Consider the following 21,261-nt stretch of genomic DNA (forward strand, 5'->3'; position numbering starts at 1 on the left):
CCAGTAGTTCTGAAGCGTGACTTCTATTTAGCCTGTGCTGGATTACTGACACTGGGGACAGAGAAATTTAGCTGAAAGGAATTGGTGATAAGATGAAGCCGACAAGAAAGACCAAAATGGGGGGTGGGAGGGAGGGATGGAGACTGGGGTGGGAGGGAGGGAGACCGGGGTGGGTGGGGGTGGACACAAAGAGATGGCTTTGCCGCAAAATGAAATATCAAGTCTGAAGGAGATGCATGGGAAAAAAAGCGGAAACCAGCAGCAAAGCAGGTTGAATCCAAATGGCAATTCCGAGAGGATGACATTTCAGGAGATTTTAACTCAATTTCATATCAAAGGAAAGGTTTTGGAGCTATATTAAAGGGGACAGTGCAATTTCAATGCTGATTAAATTTATAATCAGTTTATGAAATAATCTTATACCGTAGGTCCTAGGAATTTTATTTTTTGGGGAATATATTACAACATATTTGGCCAAAAGAGAACCAACCATACCATAGCCCATCAGCATATAAATGAACGGGTTTTCCTTTCTTCATTCCTGGTTTTCAAATAGCTTTCCCCTAGCTTGCAGCCCCCCTCTTCCGTTCTCCATGCACTTGACGACAGAATCAATCATGTTACTGATAAGTAGTGATAGATATTGATGAGGTATGTGTATGACGCAGTCACATGCTGTGGCTGCTATGGGAAGGAGGAACTCAGCTGTTCTACTACACACAATTACTCATCCCCTTCCTTTCTAACCATCCTGGACTGGAGACTGGAGGTAATCTAGCCCCAGCCCCCCTTCTTCAACATTGTCCAGACCTCCCTTTTACATTGGCTACCATAACCCAAACTAAGCTCATTTGTCCCCAGAATAGACCCATGATCTCTCTTTTGTCCCGTCCACAACCTCCCATTCATTTCCCCGAAGAGAGCGGACAAAAGAGTAAAAGGGAGAGCTGAACCTTTGGCCCAGACAGGCTGTGGAGAATGGCCCATAAAGACTGCTGGTGTCTGAATGGGGTTGGGGATGCTGTGGTGGGACTGAGGATGGGGATCCCCTCATAACACTGCCTCTGCTCTGTTAAGATACCCCCCTCAGCCAATGTTTGCCTGTCTCGACCACCAGGAGGCTTTCATTGTTCTATGAAATCAATATTCTATCCATGGAATTACAATCATTCTAATTCCATGATTATATCTCAGCTAGTCACCGTGATCCTTGCCCTATTTCATTACTTCCACTAATTGCTCTTTACAAGTCATCAGTGAGCCTGATTTTATGCATGTGTATGAGCCAGACATAGGCTGTATTCTATTTTATTGTTCAAATGTTCCTTTTTACTTCCTCTGTTTCTTGGTTAAAAATAAAGCTTTGAGACTGAAGACTTGTTGACAGCTCGAATCCTCAGCTCAGTCCTTCCTCGCGTCTAGTGGGGCCAACAACATCACATTTCGACATTAGCTCATGGTGCTTTACAGACTGGAAGACATGTAGTTAACTCTGCCGCATGTTAATCTAGACAGGAAATAATCCTGACAAATAGCAGTAGTCTGTCTCCTCTCCTACCTGCGTCACATGAATAAGCCATCAGTTCAATGCTGGAACACACAGTGTGAACTGCCGTCAACTTCCACAGGCATCTCTCATTCTATAGAGTTTAAAGCTGGAGCGGATATGAGGAAGGTCTCAGCAGGTATTCAGAAAGATGGATATTCCACAAACTGTCCTTTTATGACATAATATATTCTAGAATACGTGTTCCACAGACTGATATTCCACACCAGTGTTTAATGTAGTCATTGGAACATTGTGGGTTCAAAATGAAAATGAAATTGAGAAACTGAAAAAATAGTGATGCTCTTGTTAGATGTTAAGATGTTCCTAATTTAAACACATAGATATCTGGGATGATGAGTTGTTTTATGGTATTATGGTGCATTATAATTGTGCATTGGAAATTATGCAGACAATTACATTGATAGAAGCCAGAATCTGTGTGTAATATTAAAGCTGATCTAACCCCCCCCAAAACAGAAGAAGAATACACAACACAAGGTGCAATTTCAATTGTTCATCATCAGTTTTTCTCTTGTTATGTCAGTCACTGACAGTCAATCAATTATCCCATGTCAGCAAAACATTTTTTGACTGCAAGTTAGTATTGCGGCCAGCTATCTAAACTTGTAGCAATCATGGTTGAATTACCGACCGGGGGGGAGGGCGCCCATGGATGTTGATGTCACCAGATGAGTCACATATCATATTAAAAACTGCAAACATTTTTCAATGTTTAGAAGTGAGAAAATTACCTGTAAAAATGGCATTTCTTCTCTCCGCCCGATGGAACATTTTGTATAATTGCATGCAATTAGTTTTAAAATTGCACAATCATCTCTTCACCCTATGTGATTTAAAACTGTAAAATGTTGTCTACGCCCCATGGTATGGTGTGTCTCTGTGGCATATCCCTGGCATTTACCAGGGCTAGTTCTGCATCCAAACTCTGGCTGCCAGGCCGCCATCTCTGGGGTGAGGTTGGGCAGAGGTCCGGTCTCAGGGGTCACACTTTCCCCAGGAGGTCACGACTCCCCAGCTCTGACCTGGCTCACATTAGCACATTCCGCACACTGTGCTCGCTCAAGCTGCGACCCAAACGGCACCCTAGTCCCTATATAATACACTACGTTTGACCAGCAGCACCATAGTCCCTATATAATACACTACGTTTGACCAGTAGCACCCAATTCCCCATATAATCTACTACATTTGACCAGCAGCACCCTATTCCCTATATAATACACTACGTTTGACCAGTAGCACCCAATTCCCCATATAATACACTACGTTTGACCAGCAGCACCCTATTCCCTATATAATACACTACGTTTGACAAGTAGCACCCAATTCCCCATATTTTATTTTATTTTATTTTTATTTATTTCACCTTTATTTAACCAGGTAGGTAAGTTGAGAACAAGCTCTCATTTACAATTGCGACCTGGCCAAGATAAAGCAAAGCAGTTCGACAACATACAAAAACACAGAGTTACACATGGAGTAAAACAACATACAATCAATGATACAGTAGAAAAAATAAATAATTAAATAAATACAAATAATAAGACTATATACAATGTGAGCAAATGATGTGAGATAAGGGATGTAAAGGCAAAAAGGGCCATGGTGACAAAGTAAATAAAGTATAGCAAGTAAAACACTGGAATGGTAGATTTGTAGTTTGAAGAAAGTTCAAAGTTAAAATATAAATAATATGGTGCAAAGGAGCAAAATAAATGAAATAAATAAATACAGTAGGGGAAGAGGTAGTAGTTTGGGCTAAATTATAGATGGGCTATGTACAGGTGCAGTGATCTGGGAGCTGCTCTGATAGCTGGTGCTTAAAGCTAGTGAGGGAGATAAGTGTTTCCAGTTTCAGAGATTTTTGTAGTTCGTTCCAGTCATTGGCAGCAGAGAACTGGAAGGAGAGACGACCAAAGGAGGAGTTGGCTTTAGGGGTGACCAGAGAGATATACCTGCTGGAGCGTGTGCTACAGGTGGGTGCTGCTATGGTGACCAGTGAGCGGAGATAAGGGGGGACTTTACCTAGCAGGGTCTTGTAGATGACCTGGAGCCAATGTGTTTGGCGACGATTATGAAGCGAAGGCCAGCCAACAAGAGCGTACAGGTCGCAGTGGTGGGTGGTATATGGGGCTTTGGTGACAAAATGGATGGCACTGTGATAGACTGCATCCAGCTTGTTGAGTAGGGTATTGGAGGCTATTTTGTAAATGACATCGCCGAAGTCGAGGATTGGTAGGATAGTCAGTTTTACGAGGGTATGTTTGGCAGCATGAGTGAAGGATGCTTTGTTGCGAAATAGGAAGCCAATTCTAGATTTAACTTTGGATTGGAGATGATTGATGTGAGTCTGGAAGGAGAGTTTACAGTCTAACCAGACACCTAGGTATTTGTAGTTGTCCACAAATTCTAAGTCAGAACCGTCCAGAGAAGTGATGCTGGACAGGCGGGCAGGTGCAGGCAGCGATCGGTTGAAGAGCATGCATTTAGTTTTACTTGTATTTAGGAGCAGTTGGAGACCACGGAAGGAGAGTTGTATGGCATTGAAGCTCGTCTGGAGGGTTGTTAACACAGTGTCCAAAGAAGGGCCAGAAGTATACAGAATGGTGTCGTCTGCATAGAGGTGGATCAGAGATTCACCAGCAGCAAGAGCGACATCATTGATGTATACAGAGAAAAGAGTTGGCCCAAGAATTGAACCCTGTGGTACCCCCATAGAGACTGCCAGAGGTCCGGACAGCAGGCCCTCCGATTTGACACACTGAACTCTATCAGAGAAGTAGTTGGTGAACCAGGCGACACAATCGTTTGAGAAACCAAGGCTACTGAGTCTGCCGATGAGGATGTGGTGACTAACAGAGTCAAAAGCTTTGGCCAGGTCAATGTAATGTAATGTAATATAATACATAATAATATAATACACTACATTTGACCAGCAGCACCCTATTCCTTATATAAGGAATAGGGTGCTCTTTCACTCGTGCTGCCAAACATACCCTCGTAAAACTGACTATCCTTCCGAAACTTGACTTCGGCAATGTCATTTACGAAATAGCCTCAACACTCTACTCAGCAAATTGGATTCAGTCTATAACAGTGCCATCCGTTTTGTCACCAAAGCCCCATATACTACCCACTACTGCGACCTGTATGCTCTCGTTGGCTGGTCCACGCTACATACTCGTCGCCAAACCCACTGGCTCCAGGTCATCTATGAGTCTTTGCTAGGTAAAGCTCCGCTTTATCTCAGCTCACTGGTCACCATAGCAACACCCACCCGTAGCACGCGCTCCAGCAGGTATATTTCACTGGTCACCCCCAACCAAAGCCAACACCTCTTTGGCCGCCTTTCCTTCCAGTTCTCTGCTGCCAATGACTGAAACGAATTGCAAAAATCACTGAAGTTGGAGACTTATATCTCCCTCACTAACTTTAAGCAACAGCTATCAGAGCAGCTTACTGATCGCTGCAGCTGTACACAGCCCATCTGTAAATAGCCCATCCAACCAACTATCTACCTCATCCCATATTTGTTTTGGTTCTTCTGCTCTTTTGCACACCAGTATTTCTACTTGCACATCCTCATCTGCACATCTATCACTCCAGTGTATATGGCTAAATTGTAATTACATCGCCACTATTGCCTATTTATTCCCTTACCTCCTTACTTTATTTGCACACACTGTATACAGATTTTTCTGTTGTGTAATTGACTGTACGTTTGTTTATCCCATGTGTAACTCTGTGTTGTTGTTTTTGTCGCACTGCTTTGCTTTATCTTGGCCAGGTCGCAGTTGTAAATTAGAACTTGTTCTCAACTGGCCTACCTGATTAAATAAAGTTGAAATATTTTTTTTTTTTAAATAATACTCTACGTTTTACCAGCAGCACCCTATTCCCTTTATAATACACTATGTTTTACCAGCAGCACACTATTTCCTTTATAATACACTACGTTTTACCAGCAGCACCCTATTCCCTTTATAATACACTACGTTTTACCAGCAGCACCCTATTCCCTTTATAATACACTACGTTTTACCAGCAGCACCCTATTCCCTTTATAATACACTACGTTTTACCAGCAGCACCCTATTCCCTTTATAATACACTACGTTTTACCAGCAGCACCCTATTCCCTTTATAATACACTACGTTTGACCAGCAGCACCCTAGTTCCTATATAATACACTACATTTGACCAGCAGCACCTTAGTCCCTATATAATACACTACCTAGAGGGCTCCCGAGTGGCGCAGCGGTCTAAGGTACTGGGGACTCCCAATATAGGTACTCCCAATATAATGCACTACGTTTGACCAGGGCCCAATGAAAACATTGCCCCTTTGAATCATTAACAGTCAGGCGTAAGGATTAGTTCATAGTTTCCCTGGGTGCAGGTTAAATATGTTCCATTGGCTCCGTTAGTAGAGAGGAATCAGCCCATTAAAAGTTCCCCGATAAAGTTCTCATTCAGCAGCCCTATCTGTGCTCCTTAGACCCCCCCCCCCACACACACACACACACTGTCGAGCGCTTTGTCGGAAGCCAGTCAGGAGAAGATGGTAAACTTGGCATACAGAACTGAGAGAGAGAAATATATGGAGAGGCATATTCATCTGTTTATGTTTAAACAGGCTTGACCTTTCAATCACCCTTAACTGGAAAATTAAATGTAGGCCTTATGTCAGATTGTGTTAAACTGGTCTTACTTTTTTTCTCTTTCTACAAGGGATGGACAGGGTAATGATTTAGTAATACAACAATGTTTAAACATATCCACAGCAAATGAGGAGAAAATTACACTGACATGAGTTGAAAACGTTAATCGTTGATTTCATGCATGTCGGCCAGTCATAAAAGTGTCCTGAACCCTGAGATGGTTAGCAGCAGTTGTGTAACGAAAAGCAGTGGTCAGTCAGTCACTGTGGACACAGCACCAACTGTGGCAACACAAAAGGTGGGAGGATCTTGCTTACTGGGATTACACAGGTCAGGAGCAGCATTAAAGTCACTAGGCCCTGTCATTATGTTGGGAGATTTACAGGCGTTGTATGAGGCTCTACACAGCTGAGGTTCTGTTATTATGATGGGAGATTTACAGGCGTTGTATGAGGCTCTACACAGCTGAGGTTCTGTTATTATGATGGGAGATTTACAGGCGTTGTATGAGGCTCTACACAGCTGAGGTTCTGTTATTATGATGGGAGATTTACAGGCGTTGTATGAGGCTCTACACAGCTGAGGTTCTGTTATTATGATGGGAGATTTACAGGCGTTTTATGAGGCTCCACACAGCTGAGGAGTGTGGGAGGTTGGAGTGTGTGTGTTCTGTGTGGTCAATGGCATCAGCCAGACTTAAGAGGCACCTGCAGGCTCCCAGCAGTGTCTTCTACCTTCTTTGTGTGTTTTTACAGGTATCATCTTAATTTTCACGTAAGTAGATTCATAAATAAGTGTAGTCTAATTGGTTCCATTTTTATATTTCCGCCAATTCAGCATGATTTGTTTTGCCAAATGTTCATTGTTTTATAGAAACATAAGAACCGTAGAACAATGAAAGAGAAAGAAAGGATCCTCTGTCCTCTAGCTCTCTGCTTCAGCCTATCCTGGAGACATGTATTTTCCCTCCCTGGGTTATGAATTATTGATTCCTTCTAAACACCGTTTTTCTCTCTTGTTTAACTTACTGCAGCCACAGGCTTATTGTGTTGATGACTGATTTTAATGGCAAAGTCACTCCACCCTAGCTGAGTACTCTCCCCTTACAGATCCAATGACAGATTCCTTCCCTCCCATCGTAATGTTATCGTCTCATTACTGCGTTAAGCAGCATGGGTTCCTGTACACTCCTGTAGCATCAGTAGGAGAGGAGAGAGACTGGAGGATGTCTTCTCCTTTCAGGGCTGCTCTACTGTCCAAGTTGACCCTCCCTGAGAATTTAACCCACACCGCGACAGCTAGTGGGCATAAAGGATGAAGGACAGAGGGAGGGTGGGAGAGAGAGAGAGAGAGAGAGAGAGAGAGAGAGACAGAGAGAGGCATGCAACAGGACCAAGGCCCATTATTACCTGTGAATTCATTTTTAATGAGGTAAACAGGTCTTTCCAGGTCAGCTGTACCCTCAGTGGGTGGTGTGTCTACTCCATCAGCTGCCTGACTACCTCCCTGCCTAGAGCTTTGACACAGAGCATTGCTGCAGGGGCTCCAACCCATAATTAGGTCTCACTGTCATTGACCGAAAGTGTCTCTCACTTTCCGCCGAGTCCTTTTCCTCGCCTTCAAGTTGAGTGCCACTAATTATACAGTGGCAGGAAGACCTTATTAAATGTGCTCCAGGCAACCTTTGCCTTCGTTTTTCTTCTCACTATGGCAAACTATAGCTCTATGTTGATTTCATCCGAATTTGTTGTTTAGAAGTGGGAAGCAATTCCTTTAGCTGGCTTGTCTAATAGCTAGATGTTCAATGTTGTTCTAGAGAGAGATGAACTAAATAGACTGCTAAATAGTTATATAGTTAACCAATAAGCTACCTGGAATATCTGCATTTACCATTTTTGCACTAACTCTTTTGACTCATTATAATACGCTGCTGTTACTGTTTATTATCTATCCTGTTGCCTAGTTACTTTATTCCTAGTTATATGTACATATCTACCTCCATTACCTCGTACCCCTGCACATCGCCTCTGTACAGGTACCTGGTGTTTATAGCCAAGTTATCGTTTCTCATTGTGTATTTATTCCTTGCGTTATTACTTCTCTTTTTCTTTCTCTCTGCGTTGTTGGGAAGGGCCCGTAAGTAAACATTTCACTGTTATTCTACACCTGCTCTTTATGAAGCATGTGACATACTGTATCCAACTAGCTCTCCTTTTGCATGCTGTCTCTCCAGGTACACTATATCTTCATTCTTACGCCATACATTATCAATAAGGTAGCAGCATTTAGTACAGGTTGTCAGGCCCTCCCCACTTAACATATCCTAGCAGCATAGTTTCATCAGAAATGTACATTTAAATGCCAGTCGATAACTCAGAACATGCTTCTGCAAGTGTCTGGTTCCTGAGTGCGACGAGATTGGATGACAGGGAAGGGTGCGTTTGCACACATAGACGTCAGCAGGGAAATCAACTCTGTTCCATGCTCAGTAGACGGAGGTAATAGCATGACAAACAGAGACTAGTCAAGCTCCCACAGCAATTCCCTGTGAATCCTCCCTCTCCTCCCTGGCTGCACTGCTGTGAAGGAGAGATGAGGTGAAAGAGAAGGAGAGAGAGGAGAGACATTTTTATTTAGTCACATGCACAGGGTCACTGCAAATGCATCGCAGATTAAACTCTTAAGCGCCGAGCTCCAACAGTGCAGGTGTGACTGAAACAATAAACAAACAAATGTTTACAACCACATGAGAGAAGGAGCGAGAGAAGGAGAGAGAGGAGGAGAGAGAGAAGAGAGAAAAGAAGAGAGTGCGACAGGAAGGTGAAAAGAGGAACAGATGGAGAGGCACAGTACGTGTTCCACAGGAACGTAGGGACTCTGTGTGTAAAGACATACTCATTTAAAACAGGTGCTATACTTAGACATGGCTCCACAGCCTCTTTCCATCCTATAGTGAACAAAGACATTGATTTCATTAGAACACAGTGTCACAAATCACAATTCTAAGGACTGAGTATTCACACAACAATAATTCTATATGCTAGATCATTTTTACCCTCAGGAGAGCCAAAGCAAAATGAATCAGGCCCCTCAAGTAATGGAATATTCTTTGTCACCCAATGGCCGTGCTACATATACAGTATGTGCCACTCTGTTTTGTATTGGATTTGGGTGGGATCTTTTCTGTCTGACTGATATTTGGCTCTCAACAAGAAGGAGATCATTTCCCCTGCTGATAGAAAGCCTCTCTCTCTCAGGCTGCACGTCTCCCTGTCTCAGCCTCCCCTCACCACACATCACTTCATCCTCTGCCTCACACAACAGCCATGCTTATCACTGCGAATGTGTCCCAAATGACACCCTATTCCCTATGTAGTGCACTACATTTGAACAGAGACATATGGTACCTGCTCAAAGGTAGTGCACTATATAGGGAATAGGGTACCATTTGTGACATTCACTGTTTTATATGGAGAACTTCCATAGACTGGCACCATTAGAATATTCAATATTTCGTTTTTTTTGTGTTACACCAGCATGATTTCATATTGAAGGACAGAAAGCTAATGAGGGTAGATTTATTTTTTATCGTCAAAGGGGTTCTTGAATGTTCCCTGAGGGAAGGTCCCCCCCCCCCGATGCACCATCATCATCAGCACCAGAGCCTTTGTAGCCCCCGATTAGTTTGGAGGTCGGGTCACAGACTGACTTAATGAGTGTCACTCAATTCTCCATGCTGGCTCTTATGAAATATATTTAATGCATATCTTCTCCTTTTGATGTCCCTGGGAATGAGGGGACACTGCCTGAGAGCATTTTGGCTCTGGCTCTGGCTGGGTCCTGCATCGTCCTTCTTGGTTGTTCCTGTGTTTATTTGAGGTGGGACTGACTGTTTTCACAACCAGCATCCTCTGGGTCCTGCTGTTCCTATAGCCCCTGTAGTCTTTAAATGAGGAGGTCAGGTTCTAGCCCCTGTAGTCTTTAAATGAGGAGGTCAGGTTCTAGCCCCTGTAGTCTTTAAATGAGGAGGTCAGGTTCTAGCCCCTGTAGCCTCTAAATTAAGAGGCCAGGTTCTAGCCCCTGTAGGCTTTAAATGAGGAGGTCAGGTTCTAGCCCCTGTAGCCTCTAAATGAGGTCAGGTTCTAGCCCCTGTAGACTCTAATTTAAGAGGTCAGGTTCTAGCCCCTGTAGCCTCTAAATGAGGAGGTCAGGTTCTAGCCCCTGTAGCCTCTAATTTAAGAGGACAGGTTCTAGCCCCTGTAGTCTTTAAATGAGGAGGTCAGGTTCTAGCCCCTGTATCCTCTAATTTAAGAAGCCAGGTTCTAGCCCCTGTAGCCTTTAAATGAGGAGATCAGGTTCTAGCCCCTGTAGGCTCTAATTTAAGAGGTCGGGTTCTAGCCCCTGTAGGCTCTAATTTAAGAGGTCAGGTTCTAGCCCCTGTAGTCTTTAAATGAGGAGGTCAGGTTCTAGCCCCTGTAGACTCTAAATGAGGAGGTCAGGTTCTAGCCCCTGTAGTCTCTAAATGAGGAGGTCAGGTTCTAGCCCCTGTAGACTCTAAATGAGGAGGTCAGGTTCTAGCCCCTGTAGTCTCTAAATGAGGAGGTCAGGTTCTAGCCCCTGTAGTCTCTAAATGAGGAGGTCAGGTTCTAGCCCCTGTAGACTCTAAATGAGAAGGTCAGGTTCTAGCCCCTGTAGTCTCTAAATGAGGAGGTCAGGTTCTAGCCCCTGTAGTCTCTAAATGAGGGGGTCAGGTTCTAGCCCCTGTAGACTCTAAATGAGGAGGTCAGGTTCTAGCCCCTGTAGACTCTAAATGAGGAGGTCAGGTTCTAGCCCCTGTAGACTCTAAATGAGGAGGTCAGGTTCTAGCCCCTGTAGTCTCTAAATGAGGAGGTCAGGTTCTAGCCCCTGTAGACTCTAAATGAGGAGGTCAGGTTCTAGCCCCTGTAGACTCTAAATGAGGAGGCCAGGTTCTAGCCCCTGTAGTCTCCAAATGAGGAGGTCAGGTTCTAGCCGCTGTTGTCACGCCCTGATCTGTTTCACCTGTTCCTGTTATTGTCTCCACCCCCTCCAGGTGTCGCTTGTTTTCCCCAGTGGATTTATCCTGTGTTTCCTGTCTCTCTGTGCCAGTGTATTTATCCTGTGTTTCCTGTCGTCTGTACCAGTGTATTTATCCCTGTATTTCCTGTCTCTCTGTACCAGTGTATTTATCCCTGTGTTTCCTGTCTCTCTTTACCAGTGTATTTATCCTGTGTTTCCTGTCTCTCTGTACCAGTGTATTTATCTTGTGTTTCCTGTCTCTCTGTACCAGTGTATTTATCCTGTGTTTCCTGTCTCTCTGTACCAGTGTATTTATCCCTGTGTTTCCTGTCTCTCTGTACGTGTATTTATCCTGTGTTTCCTGTCTCTCTGTACCAGTGTATTTATCCTGTGTTTCCTGTCTCTCTGTACCAGTGTATTTATCCTGTGTTTCCTGTCTCTCTGTGCCAGTGTATTTATCCCTGTGTTTCCTGTCTCTCTGTACCAGTGTATTTATCCTGTGTTTCCTGTCTCTTTGTACCAGTGTATTTATCCTGTATTTCCTGTCTCTCTGTACCAGTGTATTTATCCTGTGTTTCCTGTCTCTCTGTGCCAGTGTATTTATCCCTGTGTTTCCTGTCTCTCTGTACCAGTGTATTTATCCTGTGTTTCCTGTCTCTCTGTACCAGTGTATTTATCCTGTATTTCCTGTCTCTCTGTACCAGTGTATTTATCTTGTGTTTCCTGTCTCTCTGTGCCAGTGTATTTATCCTGTGTTTCCTGTCTCTCTGTACCAGTGTATTTATCCCTGTGTTTCCTTTCTCTCTGTACCAGTGTATTTATCCTGTGTTTCCTGTCTCTCTGTACCAGTGTATTTATCCTGTGTTTCCTGTCTCTCTGTGCCAGTTCGTCTTGTATGTTCAGTCAAGTCAACTGGCGTGTTTTTTACCGTACTCCTTTGCTATTCTCCTTTTTCTAGTCCTCCCGGTTTTGACCTGTTTTCTGGACTCTGTACCCGCCTGCCTGACCATTCCGCCTGCCTTGACCATGAGCCTGTCGGCCACTCTGTACCTCCTGGACTCTGATCTGGTTTTGACATTGTAGGACTCCAACCATCTGCCTCCTGTGTCTGCATCTGGGTCTCGCCTTGTGCCTTGATAGCTGTTGTCTCTAAATAAGGATGGCAGGTTGGTTCACTCCAGACATGGGTACAGAGCAGAGGGACGGAGGTAGGTACTGGGCTTTTTCTCAAATGGCACCCTATTCCCTATTAAGTCAACTACTTTTGACAGGAGCCCTATGTGCCCTGGTCAAAATAAGTGCAATATAAAGGAAATAGGGATGCAGCTGTATTTAAACACACATTAGTCAAGGGCTGTGTGGTTGGTAGAGTGTTGTATGGAGAGCAGGCTAGCTTGGTTCTGTTCAATGTTATGCATCAGGTTTCAGAGGTTTCAGTATTCTGGTGGATTTGAGGATGGTATTGCCGATATTATAAACCGGGTTGTTCAAGCCCTGAATGCTGATTGGCTGAAAGCCGTGGTATATCCAACCTAATACCACAGATATGACAAATAATACCTAAAGCACCTTGATTGTTTGGAATACAGTATAGCCAATATACCACGTCTAAGGGTTGTATCCAGGCACTCTGAATTGCGTTGTGCTTAAGAACAGCCCTTAGCCGTGGTATATTGTCCATACCACACCCCCTCGTCCTTATTGCTTAAATTAGGGATAAGAGGACTAATAACAAATAACTTAGAAAACTGATCCCCATCATTACCACCACCAGCATTATCACCATCGCCATGCGCATTATCATCACCATCACCACCACCATTATCACCATCTCTGCCAGCATTATCACCATCGCCACCCACATGATCACCCTCATAACCACAATCATCACCATAGCCACCAACATTATCATCATTGTCACCAGCATTATCATTATCATCAACAACATGATCGTCACCGCCACCAGCATTATCATCATCGCCACCGACATTGCCATCATCGTCACCTGCATTATCATCATCGCAGCCAGCATTATCATCAACATTGCCACCATTATCATCATCACCACCAGCAATATCACCATCATCGCCACCATTATCATCCTCATCAAAAATCAGAGGCAGTCACTCTAGCTACTTTTCCTGTTTATATTCTAGTCTAAAATGATATGTTAATGCAGCCCTGAATTCACTAATTTATTCCTCTTCCATTGGCTGCTCCACTTTGTGGCTAATGGTCCACCCTCCCCCAAACCCTCAGTCCCCCCCTCTCTCTCTATCTCTCTCCCCCTCTCTTTACTGTGAGCGAGCGGGATCCAGCCTTGAGGCATCCCGTTTCAACTCCTCAGCTTCCATTCATAGGGGGGGTATTCAAGAGCGCTAGGTGGGAGTGGGGTCTGACCGCATAGTCTACTATTTAAGAGAAAGGGAATTCTCCCTCCCTCTCTCTTTCACTCAGTCCCCAGCTCTCCTGGTTTCTCTCTTTCTCTCTCTCTCTTTCTCTCTCTCCTCTCACTGACTACATCAGCAGCAGGCTGGGTCTCTAGGTAGATGGAATAGACTATTTGAGAGAAGGAGAGGAAAATGACTAAACTGCCATTGCTTTAGAAGGCAAAGTCACAGACCCACTAGAACATTTGTTTGAGGCTTTGGTTTCTTTGAGCCAAGTTCTCACATACTTCCTTTTTGTTCTATTACGTTGATTTAGCTCCGGTGGAGAGATTCTGTGAATTCAGTGGAAGGTAAGCTGCTCCTGTGTTTAGCTGTGTGCAACTTGATGATGTTCTGTTTGAATTAGAATTAATGCTGATGTCTAGATTTTGTGTGATCAGATCATTTAAGATTTTTGTTAGTGTGACTTAATTTAGTATGGATTTTTATTAATATTACAGAAATATCACAGTGGGAAATATAATCAATTTAATGTTTTTGGTTTGTCTTAAAATATGTTTTGACGGGAAATGATGTATTTATTGCCAACCAAATAAATACAAAGCAAAACATTTCAGAACAGTAAGCTGTGGATTGTAATGAGATATATTTCATTCATCAAAGTGGAGTCTTTTATTGTTTGCCTTCTATACTTTTTAACAAGCGAAGACTTCTAAAGCTGGTTTAGTTTGTTCCATCATTACTTCTTTACTGTACATGCTCAAAGGTGCCTTTACCACGTTTTACATGTTTCTACTATTTACCTCTTACCTAATCTCATCCACCAGCCTTCTCTCTCTCTCTCTCTCTCTCTCTCTCTCTCTCTCTCTCTCTCTCTCTCTCTCTCTCTCTCTCTCTCTCTCTCTCTCTCTCTCTCTCTCGAGCCTGGGGGTGAGGATAGCTGGGTCTTACCTGAACAGAGGGGAAAATTACATTGAGTGATCCAAGATGTTGATCATCTACTGAATAATTCTTCCTGTGTAGGTGTTGAGTTGCAGTCAGCTGGGGTTCGGGATAGGAGTAGGGTTGTTCTGTGTGTGTTGCCACCCGCAGCCTGCCAGATATGAGTCTGTAGATCTACTGTATGTGTGCCAGCAGACATTGAGCTTCTGTAGCTCGAGACAGACAGCTGCTGTGCAATACAGTTGCTCTCTCTACTCTATACTCTCTCTATTCTCTCTACTCTCTTTCTGTTCTCTCTACTCTCTAGTATCTCTACTCTCTCTACTCTCTATTCTCTCTACTCTCTACTCTCTTTCTATTCTCTCTACTCTCTAGTATCTCTACTCTCTCTATTCTCTCTGTTCTCTCTACTCTCTGTCTCTCTACTCTCTTTCTATTCTCTCTACTCTCTTTCTATTCTCTCTACTCTCTCTACTCTCTATTTTCTCTGTTCTCTCTACTCTCTTTCTATTCTCTCTACTCTCTAGTATCTCTACTCTCTCTACTCTCTATTTTCTCAGTTCTCTCTACTCTCTTTCTAGTATCTCTACTCTCTAGTATCTCTACTCTCTCTACTCTCTAGTATCTCTACTCTCTCTACTCTTTGTTCTCGCTACTCTCTCTACTTTCTCCTCACTCTACTCTCTGCTCTCTCTACTCTCTACTCACTCTACTCTCTACTCTCTACTCTCTAGTATCTCTACTCTCTCTATTCTCTCTACTTTCTAGTATCTCTACTCTCTCTACTCTCTACTCTCTAGTATCTCTACTCTCTACTCTCTAGTATCTCTACTCTCTCTATTCTCTCTACTCTCTAGTATCTCTACTCTCTCTATTCTCTCTAGTATCTCTACTCTCTCTACTCTCTACTCTCTAGTATCTCTACTCTCTCTATTCTCTCTACTCTCTAGTATCTCTACTCTCTCTACTCTCTAGTATCTCTACTCTCTCTATTCTCTCTAGTATCTCTACTCTCTCTACTCTCTACTCTCTAGTATCTCTACTCTCTCTATTCTCTCTACTCTCTAGTATCTCTATTCTCTCTACTCTCTAGTATCTCTACTCTCTCTATTCTCTCTACTCTCTAGTATCTCTACTCTCTCTATTCTCTCTACTCTCTAGTATCTCTACTCTCTCTATTCTCTCTACTCTCTAGTATCTCTACTCTCTCTATTCTCTCTAGTATCTCTACTCTCTCTACTCTCTACTCTCTAGTATCTCTACTCTCTCTATTCTCTCTACTCTCTAGTATCTCTACTCTCTCTACTCTCTAGTATCTCTACTCTCTCTATTCTCTCTACTCTCTAGTATCTCTACTCTCTCTATTCTCTCTACTCTCTAGTATCGCTACTCTCTCTATTCTCTCTACTCTCTAGTATCTCTACTCTCTCTATTCTCTCTACTCTCTAGTATCTCTACTCTCTCTATTCTCTCTACTCTCTAGTATCTCTACTCTCTCTATTCTCTCTACTCTCTAGTATCGCTACTCTCTCTATTCTCTCTACTCTCTAGTATCTCTACTCTCTCTACTCTTTGTTCTCTCTACTCTCTAGTATCTCTACTCTCTCTACTCTTTGTTCTCTCTACTCTCTAGTATCTCTACTCTCTCTACTCTCTCCTCACTCTACTCTCTGCTCTACTGTATCTGCTCTCTCTACTCCCTCTATTCTCTCTACTCTTTATTTTCTCTCTGTTCTCTCTATTATCTCTACTCTCTACTCTCTCTACCCTAATCTCTCTACTCTCTCTGTTCTCTCTACTATCTATATTCTCTCTACTCTCTCTGTTCTCTCTACTATCTATATTCTCTCTACTCTCTCTCTGTTGTCTCTACTATCTATATTCTCTCTACTCTCTCTGTTCTCTCTACTATCTATATTCTCTCTACTCTCTCTGTTCTCTCTACTATCTATATTCTCTCTACTCTCTCTGTTCTCTCTACTCTCTCTCTGTTCTCTCTACTATCTATATTCTCTCTACTCTCTCTGTTCTCTCTACTATGTATATTCTCTCTACTCTCTCTGTTCTCTCTACTCTCTCTGTTCTCTCTACTCTCTCTGTTCTCTCTGTTCTCTCTACTCTCTCTCCTTATTCTCTCTACTCTCTCTCCTTATTCTCTCTACTCTCTCTCCTTATTCTCTCTACTCTCTCTCCTTATTCTCTCTACTCTCTCTCCTTATTCTCTCTACTCTCTCTTTTCTTTCTACTCTCTCTGCTCTCTATATTCATTCTAATCTCTCTAATCACTTTTATCTCTCTACCATCTCTATTCTCTCTGTTCTTTATATTCTCGACTATCTCTATTCTCTCGACTCCCTCTGTTCTCTTGACTCTCTCTATTCCCTCTATTGTCTCTGTTCTTTTAGTTTTTTCTATTCTCTAATCTCTACTCGTTCTACTCCCTCCACACTCTGCTCTCTCTATTCTCTCTTTCTTTTCTCTCTGTTCTCTCATATCTATATTATCTCTACTCTCTCTACTCTCTCTGTTCTATCTATTTTCTTTTCTCTCTACTCTCTGAACTCTCTCTACTCTAATCTCTCTAATCACTCTGTTATCTCGACTCTCTGTTCTCTCTACTATCTCTATTCTCTCTACTCTAACTAATCTCTCTAATCCCTCTGTTCTCTTGACTCTCTCTATTCCCTCTATTGTCTCTGTTCTTTTAGTTTTTCTATTCTCTAATCTCTACTCGTTCTACTCCCTCCACACTCTGCTCTCTCTATTCTCTCTATTCTCTCTACTCTCTCTATTCTCTCTATTCTCTCTATTCTCTCTATTCTCTCTATTCTCTCTATTCTCTCTCCTTATTCTCTCTACTCTCTCTATTCTCTCTACTCTCTCTATTCTCTCTATTCTCTCTTTTCTCTCTACTCTCTCTTCGCTCTCTATTATCTCTAGTCTCTCTCCTGGTTCTCTCATTGTACGGTTGGTACACATTACAAGCTGGCAGCTCTGCAGACTCTCTTTCTCCCTCTAGTCTATGTGCTGTTCAGCACTGGGCTACAGGCAGCGTGTCTGCGTGTGCATGTATAGTCCTCAACACTCACAGATCTTCTATATCGGATCTCCTATATCGGATCTTCTATATCATATCCCCTATATCGGATCTCCTATATCAGATATTCTATATCGGATCTCCTATATCGGATCTCCTATATCGGATCTCCTATATCATATCCCCTATATCGGATCTCCTATATCAGATATTCTATATCGGATCTCCTATATCGGATCTCCTATATCGGATCTCCTATATTGGATCTCCTATATCGGATCTCCTATATCGGATCTTCTATATTGGATCTCCTATATCAGATCTCCTATATCAGATCTCCTATATCAGAGGGCTCAGAGAGAGAAATTAGGGATGTACAGAGCTTATTGGTGGGGGTTGTCGACAGTGATTACGCCCCTGTAAAAGATTGCATGCCTGTGACTGTGATGACTGTGACTGTGATGACTGTGACTGTGATGACTGTGACTGTGAATGAGAGTAGAGGGGAGGATGTGTGGGGGGTGCCGTACACGTGTGTGTGTGTGGAGATGTGTGTGTGTGTGTGTGTGTGTGTGTTGGGGCACTGTGTGTGGTTAAGTATGGAGATGTGGGGTGCAGTGAAGGAGGAGACCCCCAGGATACCATGTCTGTATCTGTTGGATGGTAAATGCAACATGGGGGCAGAATGTAATGCCTACCTCATCTTATCTTTTAAACATTGTTGTGTAGATAATGGTTGGAGCAGGATCAACTCATGCTTCTTCTATTGCAGCAAAATGATGTTCAGTGCCTAATTGGACGATATTGACCTTTTTCCACTCAATACTTTGATGCTTGTGTGGATAAGGCTACCTACCTACGATCTTGGTTCATTTGTGTAGGTTTTTTCTGTCTTTTGTCGCTTTGAGCTAAGACGTCTAATGTTGGGTTTCCTCTTTCATGCACTTTTTCCTTCTTGATATGTGTATAGTCAGTGTCAGAGTGGTTATGTTTCAGTACCAACTGCTTTCCATGCGGAGGTTGCTCAGGCTTGGTGTGTGAATGTTTTATGATCCTAATGCTATGTGCAGAGAGGAGAGCCATTGATAGTGGCACAGCACCAGAGATGAGTGGAAAACTGTCCTTTGTTTGGACAGCTGTATCCTCCATCACCCCATGCTTGATAATCAATGCACTTGGAGAGAGAACTGTATTTACCCTCACTTAGCTCCTCTGGTGGTGATTGAGGAGAAACAATGATTGGGGCATTTACAATGACCTGAAGAGGTTATTTTACATGCTCATAAAGAAAGGAAAGGATAACAAATTGGTTGAGCGAAGAAGCAGATGTGATTTTTGCTGGATGAAACAACGGTCATCTCTATTTCAAACCACCCCCACCTGCACTGCCTCTCTCTCTCGCTCTCTCTCGCTCTCTGTCTCTCTCTGTCGCTCTCTGTCTCTCTCTGTCGCTCTCTGTCTCTCTCTCTCTCTCTCTCGCTCTCTCGCTCTCTCTCTCTCTCTGTCTCTCTCTGTCTCTCTGTCTCTCTCTGTCTCTCTCTGTCACTCTCTCTCTGTCTCTCTCTCTGTCTCTGTCTCTCTCTCTCTCTCTCTCTCTGTCTCTCTCTCTCTGTCTCTCTGTCTCTCTGTCTCTCTCTGTCTCTCTCTGTCTCTCTCTCTCTGTCTCTCTCGCTCTGTCTCTCTCGCTCTGTCTCTGTCTCTGTCTTTGTCTCTCTCTTTCTCTGTCTCTGTCTTTCTCTGTCTCTCTCTTTCTCTGTGTCTGTCTCTCTCTCTGTCTCTGTCTCTCTCTGTCTCTGTCTCTCTCTCCCTGTCTTTCTCTCTCTGCCACTTTCTCTCTCTCTCTCTCTCTCTCTCTCTGTCTCTCTCTTTCCCTCTCCCCCTTGCTCTCTGTCTGTCTCTCTCCCTCTCCCCCTCTCTCCCTGTATCTCTCTCTCCCCCACTCTCTCTCTCTCCCCCCTCTCTCTCTCTCTCTGTGTCTCTCTGTCTCTGTCTCTCTCTTTCTCTGTCTCTCTCTCCCTGTCTTTCTTTCTCTGCCACTCTCTCTCTGTCTCTCTATTTCCCTCTCCTTCTTGCTCTCTGTCTGTCTCTCTCTGTCTCTCCCCCTCTCTCCCTGTATCTCTCTCTCCCCCTCTTTCTCTTTCTCTCTCTCTCTCTGTGTCTCTTTCTCTCCCTCTCCCCCTCTCTCCCTGTCTCTCTTCTTTCTATCAGATTCAGATTGCTTTATTGGCATGAAATACAATTTGTAGATATTGTCAAAGCTGTATAGTGGTACAGCATTTCAGGAAATACACTACAATGCAATGAGGTTAATGAAATCCATTTCATTTCAGTAGTAATAATAACATATCATGTATACAGGTAAAACACCACTGCTGTTTTACTGTGTGATCCTTGATCGATACATTTAATTCAATAAAAACATATTATAAAAAGAAGTAATGTATATACAATGTATATACAATGTAAATATATCAAGGAATGAATGTCCATAGACTGTCCCCCAGGCTATGGCAATCAGACGTCTAATAGCTGCTCCCTCACCCAAAATACTAACTAGCTTTATGTCATCAGTAAATGCACAGAAGTTGGGGATTGATTGAGCTATTTTCTTTTATATTTATATCTATTATCTCTCTCTCTCTTTCTGTGTCTCTCTCTACACTGTCATTGTTATTTTGTTGAAGTTTGTCTATTCAAGGCTATCTTGATAATGGGTTAATTCACTGACAATTTGACATAATGACAGTTCTACATATGTCTCATTGATTGAATTTAATGATGGTGAGTAATTACTACACTGAACAAAAATATAAACGCAACCTGCAACAGTTTCAAAGATTTTACTGAGTTTCAGTTCATATAAGGAAATCAGTCAGTTGAAATAAATTCATTAGGCCCTAATCTATGGATTTCACATGACTGGGAATACAGATATGCATCTGTTGGTCACAGATACCTTAAAAAAAAACATCTGGTGTGACTGCCACGTGCCTCATACAGCACAACACATCTCCTTCGTATAAAGTTGATCAGGCTGTTGATTGTGGCATGTGGAATGTTGTCCCACTCCTCTTCAATGTCTGTGAGAAGTTGCTGGATATTGGCGGGAACTGGAACACGCTACCATACACATCAATCCAGTGCATCCCAAATATGCTCAATGGGTGACATGTCTGGTGAGTATGCAGGCCATGGAAGAACTGGGACATTTTCAGCTTCCAGGTATTGTGTACAGATCTTTGCGATATGGGACAGGGCATTATCATGCTGAAACATGAGGTGATCGCGGTGGATGAATGACAACAACGGGCCTCAGGATCTTGTCACGGTATCTCTGTGCATTCAAATTGCCATCGATAAAATGCAATTGTGTTCATCGTCCGTAGCTTATGCCTGCCTGCTTATGCCTGCCCATACAATAACCCCACCACCACCATGGGGCACTCTGTTCACAACGTTGACATCAGCAAACCGCTCACCCACACGATGCCATACACGTGGTCTGTGGTTGTGAGGCCGGTTGGACGTACTGCCAAATTCTCGAAAACAGTGTTGGAGTCGGCTTATGGTAGAAAAATTAACACTCAAAATTCTGGCAACAGCTATGGTGGACATTCCTGCAG

General features: G+C 43.1%; 1 protein-coding gene across 2 annotated transcripts in view; it reads left to right on the forward strand.

Annotated features, from left to right (window-relative positions):
• The first annotated feature begins 13,667 nt into the window (after window positions 1–13,667).
• Window positions 13,668–21,261, forward strand: part of LOC115200396 (tenascin) — an 89,670-nt gene continuing 82,076 nt past the window's right edge. For both annotated transcript variants that reach the window (XM_029763436.1, XM_029763437.1), the window contains exon 1: window positions 13,668–14,009. The gene's annotated coding sequence lies outside the window, so the exon portion shown is untranslated. The remainder of the gene's footprint in view (window positions 14,010–21,261) is intronic.

Source organism: Salmo trutta, chromosome 9 (assembly GCF_901001165.1).
Source record: "Salmo trutta chromosome 9, fSalTru1.1, whole genome shotgun sequence".
NCBI lineage: Eukaryota > Metazoa > Chordata > Actinopteri > Salmoniformes > Salmonidae > Salmo > Salmo trutta.